Raw genomic sequence first — 14,830 nt, 5'->3', positions numbered from 1 at the left:
ATAGACTGCACAGAATAGGCAGGGATAGTCAAAGTAGAATGTGTTAACCTACACACATATATCAAAATCAGAGAATGACTCCACAAAGAGGACGCAGGGGTGTCACAGGTTGGACAACTGAATCTGAAACGCCTCATACTGCAGTGAGAGGAGACATAAAGGATGAGGGTCCAGTCCACATCCTCACGTGCTACAAAATGGCCACAGGATGAGAACTTTAGGAAAAAGACTACTCTCTTTCAAACACAGGCCAGTTCCTTGTGACCGACTGACAATGGAGTTCTAGTAAAGCTGTGAAAGAAGGAAACAAAGTACAGGGATCAAGACGTAGAAGCTGCAGGCACAGTCCCTCCGTGAGAGCAGCAGCAGTCAGTACGAGGAAGCAGTGAGCAAATGACGGAGGGCAGAGGGGAGAAACGTGGAGTCAGGCTAGTAAGGTAAACTGAGGTTCCTTCTACACACAAGCTCTAGCAAGCACGTGAGGAGAAAGAAAGAGAGAGAACGGAGATAAAGACAAGGAGCATAGGCGCTGGAGAGATGGCTCAGTGGTTAAGAGCACTGGCTGCTCTTCCAGAAGGACCGGGGTTCAAGTCCCAGCACCCACATGGCAGTTCACAACAGTCTGTAATTCCAGTTCCAGGGGCTCTGACACCCTCACACCGACATACATGCAGGCAAAAACCCCAATGTACATTTAGTAAGTAAATAAATCTTTAAAAAATTAACAAAAAAAAAAAAAAGAAAGAAAGGAAGGAAGGAAAAAACAAGAGCATAATCATTGGGACAGAAGTCGAGGAAAAGTAGAACTGTTGGGGACAGAGACAGCCACATAAAGAAAATACTTCCTGATGAGAAAGGACAACTGAAAACAAAACCATTCTGTAGAGTCCGGCAAAACTGATGCTAAAACACCTGGAAACCATGAAGTCAGAGATTATGAATGCATTTTCTTTTCACATCGACTTTTCAGTAAAATATTTAACAAACTAAATGAGAAATATCAAGTACCAGTATAAAAGGGGGGCGGTGAGGAATGGAATTCAAAATCTAGGGTCTAGCTGGCTGTGGTGACACATGCCTTTGATCCCTGGACATGCAGGTTGTTACCTGCAAGGAAATCAAGGACAGATTCCTTGTTTGAAAATAAACAAACAAAAAGAACAAACCCCCCGCAAAAACCTAGGTCATTAAAACAAACCACCTAACAAGCATGAAGTCTCATGGGAAGTAAAAGTCAGAGACTCTAGACTCTAACGAGGCAACTACTGGACTGGCATTCCGTTTGAAACTATGTAAACTTAAGTGAACTAGCTTTATCTACTAAACGGCTCATCTCATGAGTGACTTCCCTATGAAGTAGTTGATTTGTTCTATAACTGAAATGATGGATTTCTAAAGCTAGAGGAAACACATGGTAGGCATTCCCAATAACTGCCATTTTAAACAAAATCCAAATATGCTGACAATGTCCCAGGGCCCAGGCAGTACTTTACAGTACTGTCATCATTGGGTTTTAAAGGTAGTATGGCTGGTTATACACCTAGGCATCCCCTTTAGAATAAATGCCCCATGTACCCCAAACGGTTTATAGCAAATATAAACACAGCACATAGCCAAGACTCTATAAAAGAAAGTCTAGGCAGATGGGCTACACAATTTCATCATGTGATTCTCATGAACAATTATGAAGTCTAGAAGACTGACATAACATGAAAAAATATGAGATAGGAGTCCGATCTGCTTGCATGTACCAAAGCAAGAGTGACCCAGCACTGGAAACCCCTACGTTTTTACCCCCGGCTAATCTATCTTAACGGGCAGAACATCTGCGTCACTGCTGGATGGTGAAGAAGCCCACCCTACAGATGCAGGAAGCAGATGCCAAATTCTGCTCTACTTTGCAGCAGCATTTAGATTTTACCGTTTCACACTGCCAGACCCTGAGTCAAGATCTTTCACGTACTGACTGTCTCACTCAATCCTCACAAACCCAAGTGAATCTATCAATGTGTTTGAAGATTACAGAGGCTTAATCTTTAGGCACAAGGTAGTAAATCCAGCAAGCAGACGCCCTGGAGCTTGTCACTTCTCTGTGGATGGGGTAGTGAGTCATCCACAAAGTAAGCCTGGGTTGAGAGACCAGATAGCAGCACTGGGTTGATTCCTTCCTCCATTCTAGGGCAGCGTTCCTCAGACTACGCTGTACGTAAGAATCACTGCTCAGAGTTCACACACAGAACCACACATGCTGTATTTTATGACTGATTCAAAGGATTTATTCGCATAACTCTAAGTCAGTGAGGTTTTGTTCTTATACTCTTGTTTTCAGAACTTGACTAGCCTAGCATAAGCTCTGCAGTCACTCTGTGTCCGTGTCTGGTAAACTAAGGTATCGTTTCCATACTTTCTGGGTCCTCGCTAGAGACAGCCTCGTTATCTTTCACAAGATATTTTTGAAAATCTGATTAGTGCCCCAATTGCCAAGGATTAAGTCACGACAAAACAGCGGCATACATCTCATACATGCTGCTGCATCTTAAGGGCAGCAAAGCTTTGAGAATTTTTTTTTCTTTTTTTAATGTAAGAGGAAACCAAGTCTTTCTTTTAAAGTGTCTGTTTATAATATAGTGGTGAGTGTGTGGGAGCGGTGTGTATGTGTGTGAGTGGTGTGTGAGTGGGGTGTGTGTGTGTGTGTGTGTGTGTGTGTGTGTGTGTGTGTGTGACAGATACCTGTGTATGGGACTAAGCATGCTATGTTACATGTAACTTTATACAATCAATCCTCTCCTTCTATCTCATTTGGACTCCAGGGACAGAACTCAGGTCATCGCACTTCATGGAAAAGCACCTTTATCATGGAGCTACCGCACTGATCCATGCATACTCATTTTTTAAAGTTCATATTAATTCATGTACTAATTGACTGACCTCATAAAACTGAAACCTGATAAATGTAAATAAAAGGATAACAATTATGCTCTGTTCGCCAAGCAATGTTATTAACGGCGAGACAGGATACCACAGACAATGTGGTTGCTTAGACACTCAAGTCCCAAACACACCTTACAGAGAAATCTCAATAATATGGAAATAATTATTTGTTTTTAATTTTTGCTCAACATCACAGAAGCACTTAACTAATTTCTTGTGTAAAATAAATCACTGTGATCTGTACGCTGACAAATGGAGACTACTCACTGAAAACAGAACATAAAACTAATGTTTGGTAGCTTTATTTTCATTAGAAAACTAAAGCATTTGATTTCCTGTGAGAAAAAAAAAATCTTTTAAAAACTACGACTCAGAGTTTAAAAAATACTTTTCCTGTACACAACTTTTCAAGATTAAATCTAACGTGTAAAATAACGCCAGCCTGAATAGAGCAGTTATTGGACAAAGCGCAAAGGTTATACACTGTCTTCAGAAATCGTTACAGGAAGGGCTCCGTGATCATTTGTCGCCGTTACACTTCCAGGGCTGCTTTGCTCTAACTAAAGAGCGGAAAGGCGAAGAGCGGCATGGATTCTGCCTTTACACAGCATCAAGTCAGTAACAGCTCACACAATCTGCTGGGCTATCGGTGTCCACAACACAGCCAACTCTTCAATGCTTCCCCTCCAAAATAATCAGAGCCCAATGAATCTGAAGGTAGCTGGCATGCCCCCGGGTTCTCAAGAAACCATATAATACTTAAAGTTTGTCTTAAGATTTTCTGATTCATTTGGAGGCTTGTAACAGCATAATAAGTTTTCATCTGGCCAGGAGCAAGCAGTCTCTGAAGAGAGATTATTGCTCTTTCCCCAACCTGGGTAATTTGCAGACTAGGGGAGTTGGGGGTTGCTGTTTAATACAAGCAATTGAAGAGCTCTGAATAGTGACTGATTGCTGATGAGCTAATCAGAACGACAAGGGACAGAAATAATAAATAATAACTTGCTCAGACATCACTGTCCAAGTAAACAGCAGGATGTGCCAAATGAAATGTAATCTGATTAGCACACTCACCTTACAAGTGAACGATCAAGCCTTATCGAGCCTCTCTCGGGCCCCTGCTTTAGCTAGCTGTTTTCATCTCTAAGGAGACTTTGCTGAAGTTGACTGTGGAGCTCACATCCCTCAGTCTTCCCTTCTCCAACTCCCTTCAAGACCCCTTTCTCCCCCTTTTAAAAACATTTACTATTATCGTGTGTGTGTGTGTGTGTGTGTGTGTGTGTGTGTGTGTGTGTGTGATGTATGTGGGTACACATGCCACGGTGCACGTTTGGATATCAAAGGAAAACCCTGTGGAGCCAAATCTCTCTTTTCAACTGTATGTGGGTTCCGGGGATTGAACTCGGATCCTCGGCTTTCATGTCTAGCAGCAAGCACCTTAACCCACTGAGCCATCCCGCCAGGCCCTCTTCCCTTCTCTTACGCCACTTTCTTACTACTTAGAAAACTGCTTCCTAAACTGTTCCTATTGTTTTCTTTTTTCTTCCTTTGTACAAAGATCAACTGATAGCTGCTTCCTATCAGCACCCATATTTTCAGTGCAATGCTAGCTAGACCCTGAACGGAAGTGTTGACACAGATCAACTGACTTCATCCTTGCATTAACTACCTGAAATAGGTAGTATCAGTTCCATTTCACACTAAGGATAAGAAGTCTTAGGAAAGGATGATAGTTGCCACCAGTCACATGCTTCGTAAGTGGCGGGACTGGATTTTGAACCCACTCTGTGGCTGACGGCAAAGTCACTGTTACCTACTTACCAACCCTACCTCAAGATCGTTTTAAGCAAGAATGCAACGTGTAAATGGCATGTTCTCATCTCAGATACCCTTATTATCGCTAGCACATCAACTACAGTTTATTTTGCTTCTGAGAAAAAAAAAAATGCATTGCCCGATCCCTGCATTAGAAATCGTGACAAGACGGTGCATCGGCTGTGAGGGAGAAATTAAGCCGGTGTACTTTTGCATCAAAACAAAAACAAAACACAACACAGTTCATCGGCAGAAGGAAGCCATCATGTTGGTAGGAATGAAGCGGAGAAGAGGCTCCTGTGAGCCTGTCTCCTAAGCCGCTAACAGGTGCCAGAAAGGCAATTATTCCTAGGAGAAGTGTCTGCTGCAGCAGGACTTGGGAGGGAGAACTGCAAAAACAAAAACAAATGCGAGCAGAAGCTGGGCAGCTATTTAATGATTCCAGTTGACTAGGAGTTTTATCAGTGTGAAGTGAGATAAATTATGAGCCACTGAAGAGAAATAAACGGACTGCAGAAAGGGAAGAGGCAGTGCTCGGGGTGAGAACTTCTGAAGGGAGACCAGCTGGACTCAAACGCTGGCTTTTCCCCCCAGTGGTTATTCAGTGTTTCTGTGCCTCAGTTTCTTCCTCTGGTAGGGGTAGGAACAGAGCAGAACTCACATCACAGAGGCACCGTCAGCACTGAATGAGAGAATGCACATAAAACTTTTACAAGGAAAGTTAGCACAAAGTGATAAATCCACAAGTGATTTATTTTCAACTAATCTGAAGAAATATTTGGGCTTCTTTAAACGTTTTTTTATATATATTTATACTTTTGATCTTTAATGAAAAATTATCACTTCAGCTGGCATTATATGGTACTCTCATTTTTTTCTACAACCATGACGCATGAAATTTAATCATATTTCTATGATGGGCTAAGGAACATTCTAGAGGCACCTCAAAAAACACGCTTTTAAAAGCCTAGTGACCTCAGCCTCGTCAAACTCTACCCCACTGCCTCCCGGTAACCAGGCATGTCCTCAGGCATGACCCTTAGTCAGGGAGTTCTGGCGACTGAGAGTCGCCGTTTACCCTGAAGAAAGCAGATGTAATGTGAATTCCATTTGCATCTTCCCTGAGATCTCCTGAACCCTTAGGTAATTTTTTCTGAGGAAAGAATGCAACCACAGGGGAAAACAGCCCGCCATGTGCACACGGTTCGGTTTTGCAGTAATCACAATTCCAAGACCGGCTGAAAATTAAATTGTAAGATTTGAAAGAGTAGTTGAGACCAGAGGTCTCTAGCTAAGGTTTGTGTCCTTGCTCAAGTAACTTAGAAGAAAAGTTGTAGCCCTTTCTCTGCTACACAGTACCATGCGCTGCGCAGAGGGAACACACTGGGACCTTTAACAAAAGACATGTAAAATACACGCAGTGGCTGTACGCATCATTGCCGTCTTACATCCTCATGTGAAAGAGGTAGGATTGTTTTCACGTGAAGATGGCTGGTGAAAAGCACAACACAAACCGGCTACGCGAAAGCCAGAGTACGAGTGCGATCTAGTGGAAAGGGATTAAAAAGCAGTGGTTTTGTAGGAGCCACTGGGGTGCGGAAGTGAAGCGGCAGGAAAGATTTCTATTCCCACTCAAAACACAACCGTGTTACACTCTCTTCCCAGTTAGGAAGCATCTAAAGGAGAAACAGCCTTACATCAAGTGTTTGCTTGAAATTGTCATTAATTGTCTATATTATAGGAGCCATGCTTTCTAACTACAATGCGTTCAAACAGTTTCGTCAGGAAGCGATATTTTCTAAAAGTACCTTCTCACACCCCTATTGTCATCCTACCAAGGCCACTCACTGGCTACAGTATGTATTCTTAACTGTCTTTGCATCTTTCTATATTTTATTCACATGGAACATATATTTGTATACAGACATAAATATACCATGTTCTACCATACATGTGATTCCCTGTTTTTCTCTTAGAGCATACTTGCACCTGTCTACATGTTAAAACTGCAAGGTTTTCCGTCTTGTGGCTCAATCATAATTTATTGACTGTCACCGTGAATCCAACCGGACCAAACTTAGACCAGAGAGCTCGCTTTTCCAATCAGACCCCCGTCAGGCATTACAGAGACCATGGGGCCGATGACAGAAATGTAGCCATCATAACCTCCTGGCAAACAACCCCAAATTCAATCTGATCCCCTCAGTCAAATGTTACCTACCCTTCAAAGTGTTCCTTCTCTCTTCACTTTCCTACCCTACATTAGCCTGCAAGGTCACTATCTCCAACCTGGGTTTACACAGTGGCAATCTATTCAGACTCGCCTAACCTTCTCTTCACACAGCAGTTAGAGTACTCTTTTTGAAATGCAAATCTGGTCTTGTCCTGCTTAACCCCCCTCTGAGACTTCCCCTTGGTTTAACTACAAAGATGAACCTCTTTAAGGTGGTCCACTAGGTCGGGAAAGAGGGCTCCTCGGCCCCCGGGTACTGTCCTCGCCCATCTCTTTGCACAGCACTTTTTATTTACCATGCTCTGGCTGCCCCAGAACCCCAGCAGAGCCCCGGTCTCCTTCACACCTTTCCTGAGTCACATCCCTAGCATTTACTCCCCTTCACATCTGAATGTTTCCTGGGGGGAAAAAAATCTTCCACCCTTCTTCCAGGCCAGTCAAACCCTCTGCTAGTGTTTGCAGCATTTAGCTTAGTTCCAAAGAGTACAGTCTTGTGTGTAATTGTTTGATTAATCTTCACAAAGATTAATCCTGAAGAAAGGAAAAAAAAAAAAAAGCTTGATTCCTCTTTGTCATTCAATAGTGTAAAAAGCTGTATAGCCGGACCACCGATTTCCCAGAATCTGTCACAGTGTCTCAAAAATACCCAATGCACCCCTAAAGAAAGTATAAAATAATTATTCATTCATTAACATTACCAAGGGTTTTTCTAGTTTTTCATCATTACTATCAACCATAATAAACATCCACGTCTGTATCTCTGAGCACTTTTACCAGTTTATATGTAGGCTAAACATTCATAAGGAAAACTGCTAGACCACAAAAATGAAATGTATAATTCAGACTCTGATAAGCTATCTAACAGCCTACTGCAGCGCCGGTCTTTGATTAGAATCAACTGGGTAACCACTGAAAATAAAGGATGTCAAAGGTGCTACATTGATTAACTGTTGCTTGGGAGAGAAAAGCGGTATCCTTTTACTGCCTAGTGAGAAACGCGGATTTGTTAAAGGGAGAAAACAAAAATCTTAGAGCTAATGTTTCCTCTGCTTATGCATACAAAGGTAAAACAGAAGCTATATTTCTTTGCATACCGCTGAAAAAAGGGGGGGGGACTGAAACACCCCGCTATAACTGCTCTAGGAAAATTAACTGTGATCTCTTTCAAATTCAGAGTGAACCCCTATCTCCATAATAATCAAAGTGGTGACCGGATGAATGAGGGGAAAGGCAAAGAATGGGAAGGAATTTACACCCAAGCTGCCCATCTCCCAAACAGTTCTGAAACCAGCCGTTCCACTGATCTGAAAAGAAACTCTGTCCTTCCATGTCACGACAGATGCTGTGGGGATGCCCGTGGTACAGGCTGCCAAGGATCTACTCTAAATATCTGACTAGCCTAAGGTAATTAGGTAGAAAGTGAGCCATGTGAAAGATGATTTTTTAAATAATGAAATACATTTAAACCACTGACATAAATTACATTAAAATTCCTAAGTGAAGATTAAAACAAAAAACAAAACAAAAAACCCTCACCAGAGAGACCTAAGAAGAGAATGGCACAGCCTTCACTAACACACCAATGCTTCTGAGAGTGTAACAATAATCACACCAGCAACAAACGTTCGGAAGCAACCTAGTCATTGCCCAGGATAACCAAGCTTTAAAGCCTCAACATTGGGATTATTACTTTGCAGTTCAGGGACATGGGCAAGCACTGCACTCAAGGAATTGCAAGTCGCCGCCCGCGGATCAGGGAAGCTTGGACGTGCCAGAACCTCACTTTTGAGAGTTTCTCTCCCGGAAACAGGAGCTGGGCCAGAGAATGCCTGTGGCTGGCGTCCCCGGCACCTGGGAAGACAGCCACCGCAAGCGGCTGTGTGTGTCATTACAACCTCACCGAAGTGTATGGCAGCGTTACAAAATGAGTGAAAAAGAGAAGAACGCTGTTTGACAGCAAAAATCCACTCCATGTGGTGAGGATCAGGGTGGTTCGGCGGCCGGCCGGCTCCTGGCCACTGCAGTGGGGAGGAAGTCCCGGGCCTGGGGCGCAGGGAAGGCAGGACGGAGGTGATTAGCAAGGGACACAGGACTGCCTCCCTTTTCTTCACTTCTCTCCCAGAGCCGTCCAGGGCTTGCAAGGTCCCAAGTATTGAATTCAGATTCTATGAAGTCAGAAAATGCTGCTCAAAAACAGAGGTCCCGGATGGGAGTCCTCTAACCTCCTGAATTCATTTTGAACAATCACGTCTTCCAAGTTAGATATGGCTATCAAAATAAACAATCAACAGGCAGATGCACAGACACCAAGAAAAATCTGCCCCAAGACATGTTTGACTCAGCAAGAATGTGCTCCCGAGGCAGTCAGGAACCATGCTCATCCTGATAAGTGGTTCAAAAGTCACAGGCTGGAAGCTACTTTTGATACTTAAGATTTTACCGTGTTACTGAAAAAACAAAAAAACAAACAAACAAAAAAAACAAACCAACTTGAAGTGATACCACAGAGGGAAAGAGGGTTACAGTAGAGAGCCCTGTCCCACATTCCTCTGAGGAAGAGGAAGGCAGGCACCAAGCTATCTTGGGGCAATGGCCAGTATCTTGCCTGCTAGGTAACGACCCTGAAGTCCCAAGCATCCACCACCATTAAGCAGAAGTCTGCTTGAACCAAGCAAGCCGCCCCGGGAGCCAGGGCAGAAAGAAAAGAAAGTGACTTGGGAAGCTAGTTAGGACAAGGGCACTTGGTGGAGGGAGAAACAGTCTTGGCCCTTCTTAGTTTTCTCAAGTTTGCAATGCAGAGGAGAGAAGCATGAACTTGCAACATATAGGATCGTTCTTTTTTTTGTTATCAGAGGAGAAAAAGGTTTCCATGACAAGTTTGTATAGTGGCTACACCAAAATGTTCCAGTGGTCTTCAAACTCCCCACTGCAAAAAAGGTGAATGTTTCTGATGCTGTCAAGAACAGTGGAGCTGATTCTCTGTCCGGCTGCACTGTTAGGAGGGTCTTGAGCTGACTCTAGCTGCCCTTTCTTTCACTGATGCTGGTTCCGCTCTCTGAAGCAAACAGAAGGGAGTTTATTTCTATTTTTCCTCTACTCCAACTTAACATTTCCAGACCCTTTGAGGATACCCTCTAGGACAGAGCTGCCAGATCCTCACCAACCCCACAGACTGCTCTGCAAGTTGTCTAATGTGTCAACATCTCTCTTCAAACTGACAGCCAGAAATGAACACAATACTCCAGATGTGCTTGATTAGAGCAGGGTCCTATTAATTTTTATGATGTACGGACATTACAGTTAATCCCACGGTCTAACTTGGATTTTTATTTCTGTAAGTCACATCATGCCGTCGCTTCATGCTGATCTTCCCCGCTTGTCGCCACATCAGTGAATTAAGGTGCACTGGTTGCCTGCAGCACAGCACCGGGCTGGACTTAAATGCTATTTAACTCTAAATTCTGTTATCTATTGCAACAGCTATCCCTTTTCCAGCCATCCATGAACTGTAAAGCAAGCCTTCTAGATCTCTGTCAAAATCATTTGTGCCAATGTTAAACCAGTGCAGATCCAGGGCAAGGGTTTATGACCCTACCTGGGTTCCTCTCTTCTTCAGACCCAGTCACCTATACACATCTGGCCGGCGCTGGTCCCAGCTAGTCTCCGGCTCACACACCAATCCTGCTAATTAATCTGAACACCATCTCTCACATCAGCCTACAGCCTGCAAACTGCTTCCCTTAAAGCAAGATTCATTTATCTTTCAAAATAAAGTGTAAAGGATCCACACAGCTTTAAAGTACAAGTCTGTGAAAAAACGCATACACACCGAGTAAAACCCAGGAAGGAAAGAATACCAGTGAAAACGTTTATGACAGGCTGTGGAGATTGTTTGGGGTTTATTGTTATTATTGCTTAATTCATTGCTGTCTTTACTACAGTTACATGTCTTTTTAAAAAAATTACCAATGAAAATCATGTACAGAGAATTTGGCTTGGAAGCAGTCCATGTGAAATGGCTTTAGACCATTGAGAATCTCTTTCCAACCGGAAAACTCTAAGCAGAAAAAACAGTCTCTGATAGGACTTGTTGATACCTAAAAACATCAGCCTAGCTTCCTCGCTTTCTCTCTTTCTCCCCGTCTTCTTTCCTTTTCAATATTGCATTGCTATTTAGACTTAATAGTCTGATAATAAGGAAAAGAGCAGACTAGAAAACTGAATTCTGAAGTTTAGAAAAAAGTCTGGATGATATGCGCACACGGGTGAACATGTGTGTGTGTGTGTGTGTGTGTGTGTGTGTGTGTGTGTGTGTGCCCATCCATCCCTCTGCCTGCCTGCCTGCCTGCCTGTTAGAAAAGTTAAGAAATATGGGAAAACAGTATAGAGACTAAAACAGAGCAAAGTGTAAAGATTCTTTCCAGCCCAAGAGCCCGGACAGACAAACCGGTATCATCTGATTACCTAGGGTCCTGTTCCACACTCAGACTAGGAAATAAGATAAATAAATGGAATATACATTTAGATATTTAGAATAGAGACTGTGGAGGGGTAAGCTTGAAGAAAAAGGATCCGGTAGGGTATGAGCCTATGGACAATTAGTTAGGAAAAAAGAAAAGAAACAATAATTGTGGACTAATTGTAGAGAAAAACAGGATGTGTAAATACTGCACTTAGATCCACAAACAATCTCAGTATTTGACTTGAAACATTTTCCACAAGCCAGGATTTCTTCCCTGTTTCAACCTTGTCTTTGGGGGGTGACTTTCATCAATGAACACTAGTGTGAAAAGCTGGACATAGGCGATCTTTCTCTCTCAGCTTATATCCAGCCCGTTCTTATGGTGCTGATCATTGCTGTTTGCAAAGTCTGTGAGACAAGTGAAAATTCCATTTGGCTTAGAAATATAATTTTCTCCCCTGACTAGAAAATATGCTACAAAAGTAAACCAATAGCTGCTAGATTTATGGCAATAACAATAAAATGAGCAATTCAAAACCTAGTCACTCTTTAGACAAATGAAAATTTCATCTTGTTTAAAAATAATTTTCTCCTACTATCCTAGAAGCTAAGCCAACTACGGGCAGCAAATCCACAAGTTCGCATCCATATCAATTTCTCATTAAAAAGGGTAAAATGTCCAAATAGGAAGTCTACTATTTGACTGGTGAAAATTCTCCCTTTGCTTTGAAACAGAAATTCCTCACTCCTCTAGAACTTACTCTAAATATAAGATATAAATCAACAGCTTCACAGATACAGGGCAAATTGCCATAAAATAGGTAAAATGTACAAACAGAAGAAATATTATGTGCGATGTCAAAATCCTACGTGGTGCTAAAGGACTTTACCCACCCCGCTGAAAACTAAACACGGTGGTAAGGCAAGAGATTGATAGCTCCAGAGGAAACTCTTAGAAAAATGGATCAACTGTTCAGATACAAAGGACAGCCAGTACCTAGTGAAGTAAATAATGCATAGTAACACGGCACACGCTTCACACTGACCCTTGCGACAAGCTGGCACGAGATAACCCACACGGGGGAAAAACATCTTAGAAAATCTAAAATGCACCTGAATAGTACACATCAAGAGTGTTTACGAGTCTTTCTATCAGAATTAGGACAGGCTGGTTTTTCAAGTTTGTTTTGGTAACAACAACAACAACAACAAAAATCTAAAGTATCTATTTTTTTTATGTCTGTTCAGTCCACTATTGTTTTGTTCCTTCAGATAGCAAGAAAGTTTTACCTAAACATCTGTTATTGCTTTTTCCCTGGGAAAATTATGATTTGAAGCAAAGTGAAATTTTTTTCATATGTAGAACATAAAAGCCTCAAGGATATTGAACAGAATTACAGCTACATGTGAGAATCCTGAGGTCGGGGAGTCTCTGCTTGGCTTGTTGGTTTGAAGTGCTCGGGTGTTATGGCTGTTCATATGCATCAATCAGAAAATATTAATTTAATATTATTTCTTTTAAAGAAAACTGTAAAATGAATGTTATTTGATGCTCAAAACTTACTTGCTTGGAAAGAAAACATGGAGAAAATTAATTTGATCCAATATTTAATTTTGAGAAAAAAATATACGCAACCCTGTAGATAAAAATGTATTCTTTAGATACGTCTGTAAGCACAGAGGTAGTCTGCCGCACCACAGCCAGGCGACGGAGTCACAGGTGATCTTGATTGCCTTTATTGAGGCTCTCTCTGGAATTTGGACAATGAGCAGACTTACTATTATTATAAAAATACAAAGCCTTTTTTACTTTTTAAGCCAAAAACACCGGGTTCAAATTTTGAAATGAAAAATCAAATTAGTTCAAGCCTTGAAAGACTTAGGTGATTTTTTTTCACTTGAGTTTTCTTTCTTTCTTTATTTTTTTTTTTTACCTATGCTTGCTATAAATCTCACTTTTTAAAAAGCAGTGTTATCAGTGAACAGCTAGGTAAATTAACTTTGGATGAGAAACAATTGCTAAGAATCTGACAGTCCCGTCGTCAACAGAACAGCGACTGTTAAATAAACATTTTTTTTAAATCCTGGAATTAGTCTGTCTTACAGAAGAGGATAAACATTTTTAAATTCAAAAAAACACGATTGTGTTCACCTAACTTCCTAAAAAGAAAAAAAAAAAACCTTTCCCTGCTGGAAATCCGCACTAATTCATTTCTGTTGCTGGGGCTCAACACTTAATTTCTAATAAGTAGGTTCCCAGTAAATGAATGAATTTTTGCTTAATGCTAAAAACATTAATGCTTTGTATAGCGCAGGGTCCCTTCCATCTTGTGGTACACAATGGGTCAAAGTCTCGCTTTTTCCTTTAAGGAAAAAAGCTGCAGGACTCTTCCTGAAATACGCCGAGTTTTAGTCTTGAAAGACAAATACGTTTCATCTGTGGTGAATAAATCCAACTCAGTTGTAGACAATCGGATTTTTCTTTTAACTTTAACTTTGGACAAAGATTAGCAACAGATTGTCCATTTTCTCCGCGCCTAACATTTTGCGCAGCTTAGGTGGGAATCCACATTAAGGTTTTATTGCGCCTCCTTTCTCTTCAGTATTTGAGTGTTTTCTCCCTTTGCGAATTTCCCTACGTTAAAGAAAAATCACAGGTTTATATGTAACCAAGTCAAGCAAATGTTTGGAGCCCAGTCTCAGCAACCTGTTTCAAAGGTTTAAGCGTGCAGTTACCGCACCCCAAAACAGTCATTCACGCACAAGATTTAGAAAAATGTAACGACGCGACGCGGGGAGAAAGCCGAGGTCTCCCCGTAAACCTTGTAATCACCACCATCAGTCCGTAGCTGAAACCGCCAAAGCCCGCCAAGAACGCGGGAAGCATCCCCAGCTGTTTTCAATTGTTCCTGCTTTCCCCTCAGACTGCATTTAGTAGGGCAATGGGTGCTGTGTGCAGCCTCCCTGGCCCCCAGCCATGGTTGACCCCGGCCCGAATACCGTTTGGCTCCCAGCATTTCATGATTCTACTTCCCTGTTTGGTAAAACCCAAGAAAAACCAGGTTTGCGCCCCCGGGAAATATGCTTAAAAAGAAGGGGGGATTCAGCCTTTTAAATGTCATATTTTGGTGGTCTCTCTCTCTCAATCAGATCCCAGAAAGGGAGAAAAGATTTGTACATCTTTGTGTGCGAGAGAAAGCAGCTGGTCAGCCATGTCCTTTGGCTCGCATCTAGGCCAAGGAGTCTCAATTGTGGGGTAAAGCCCCCCACCCCAAGGGGCGATGACCCCCAGGTCTCTGCTTCAGGGATCAGAAGATGTGTCCTCCACCAGGGTGGGGGCAGGGAGGGGTGCCCGCAGTGGAAACTGGAGATGAATTCCTGCCCTGCAG

General features: G+C 42.2%; 1 protein-coding gene across 9 annotated transcripts in view; it reads right to left on the bottom strand.

The window, feature by feature from the left end:
- Sgce (sarcoglycan epsilon) overlaps positions 1-14,830 on the bottom strand; it is a 72,092-nt gene that overhangs the window by 56,809 nt on the left and 453 nt on the right. The gene's annotated exons all lie outside the window — the stretch shown is intronic.

Source organism: Peromyscus maniculatus, chromosome 3, assembly GCF_049852395.1.
Source record: "Peromyscus maniculatus bairdii isolate BWxNUB_F1_BW_parent chromosome 3, HU_Pman_BW_mat_3.1, whole genome shotgun sequence".
Lineage (NCBI taxonomy): Eukaryota > Metazoa > Chordata > Mammalia > Rodentia > Cricetidae > Peromyscus > Peromyscus maniculatus.
Note: the sequence above shows the minus strand (reverse complement) of the source record. Positions and strands in the feature narration are given on the sequence as shown.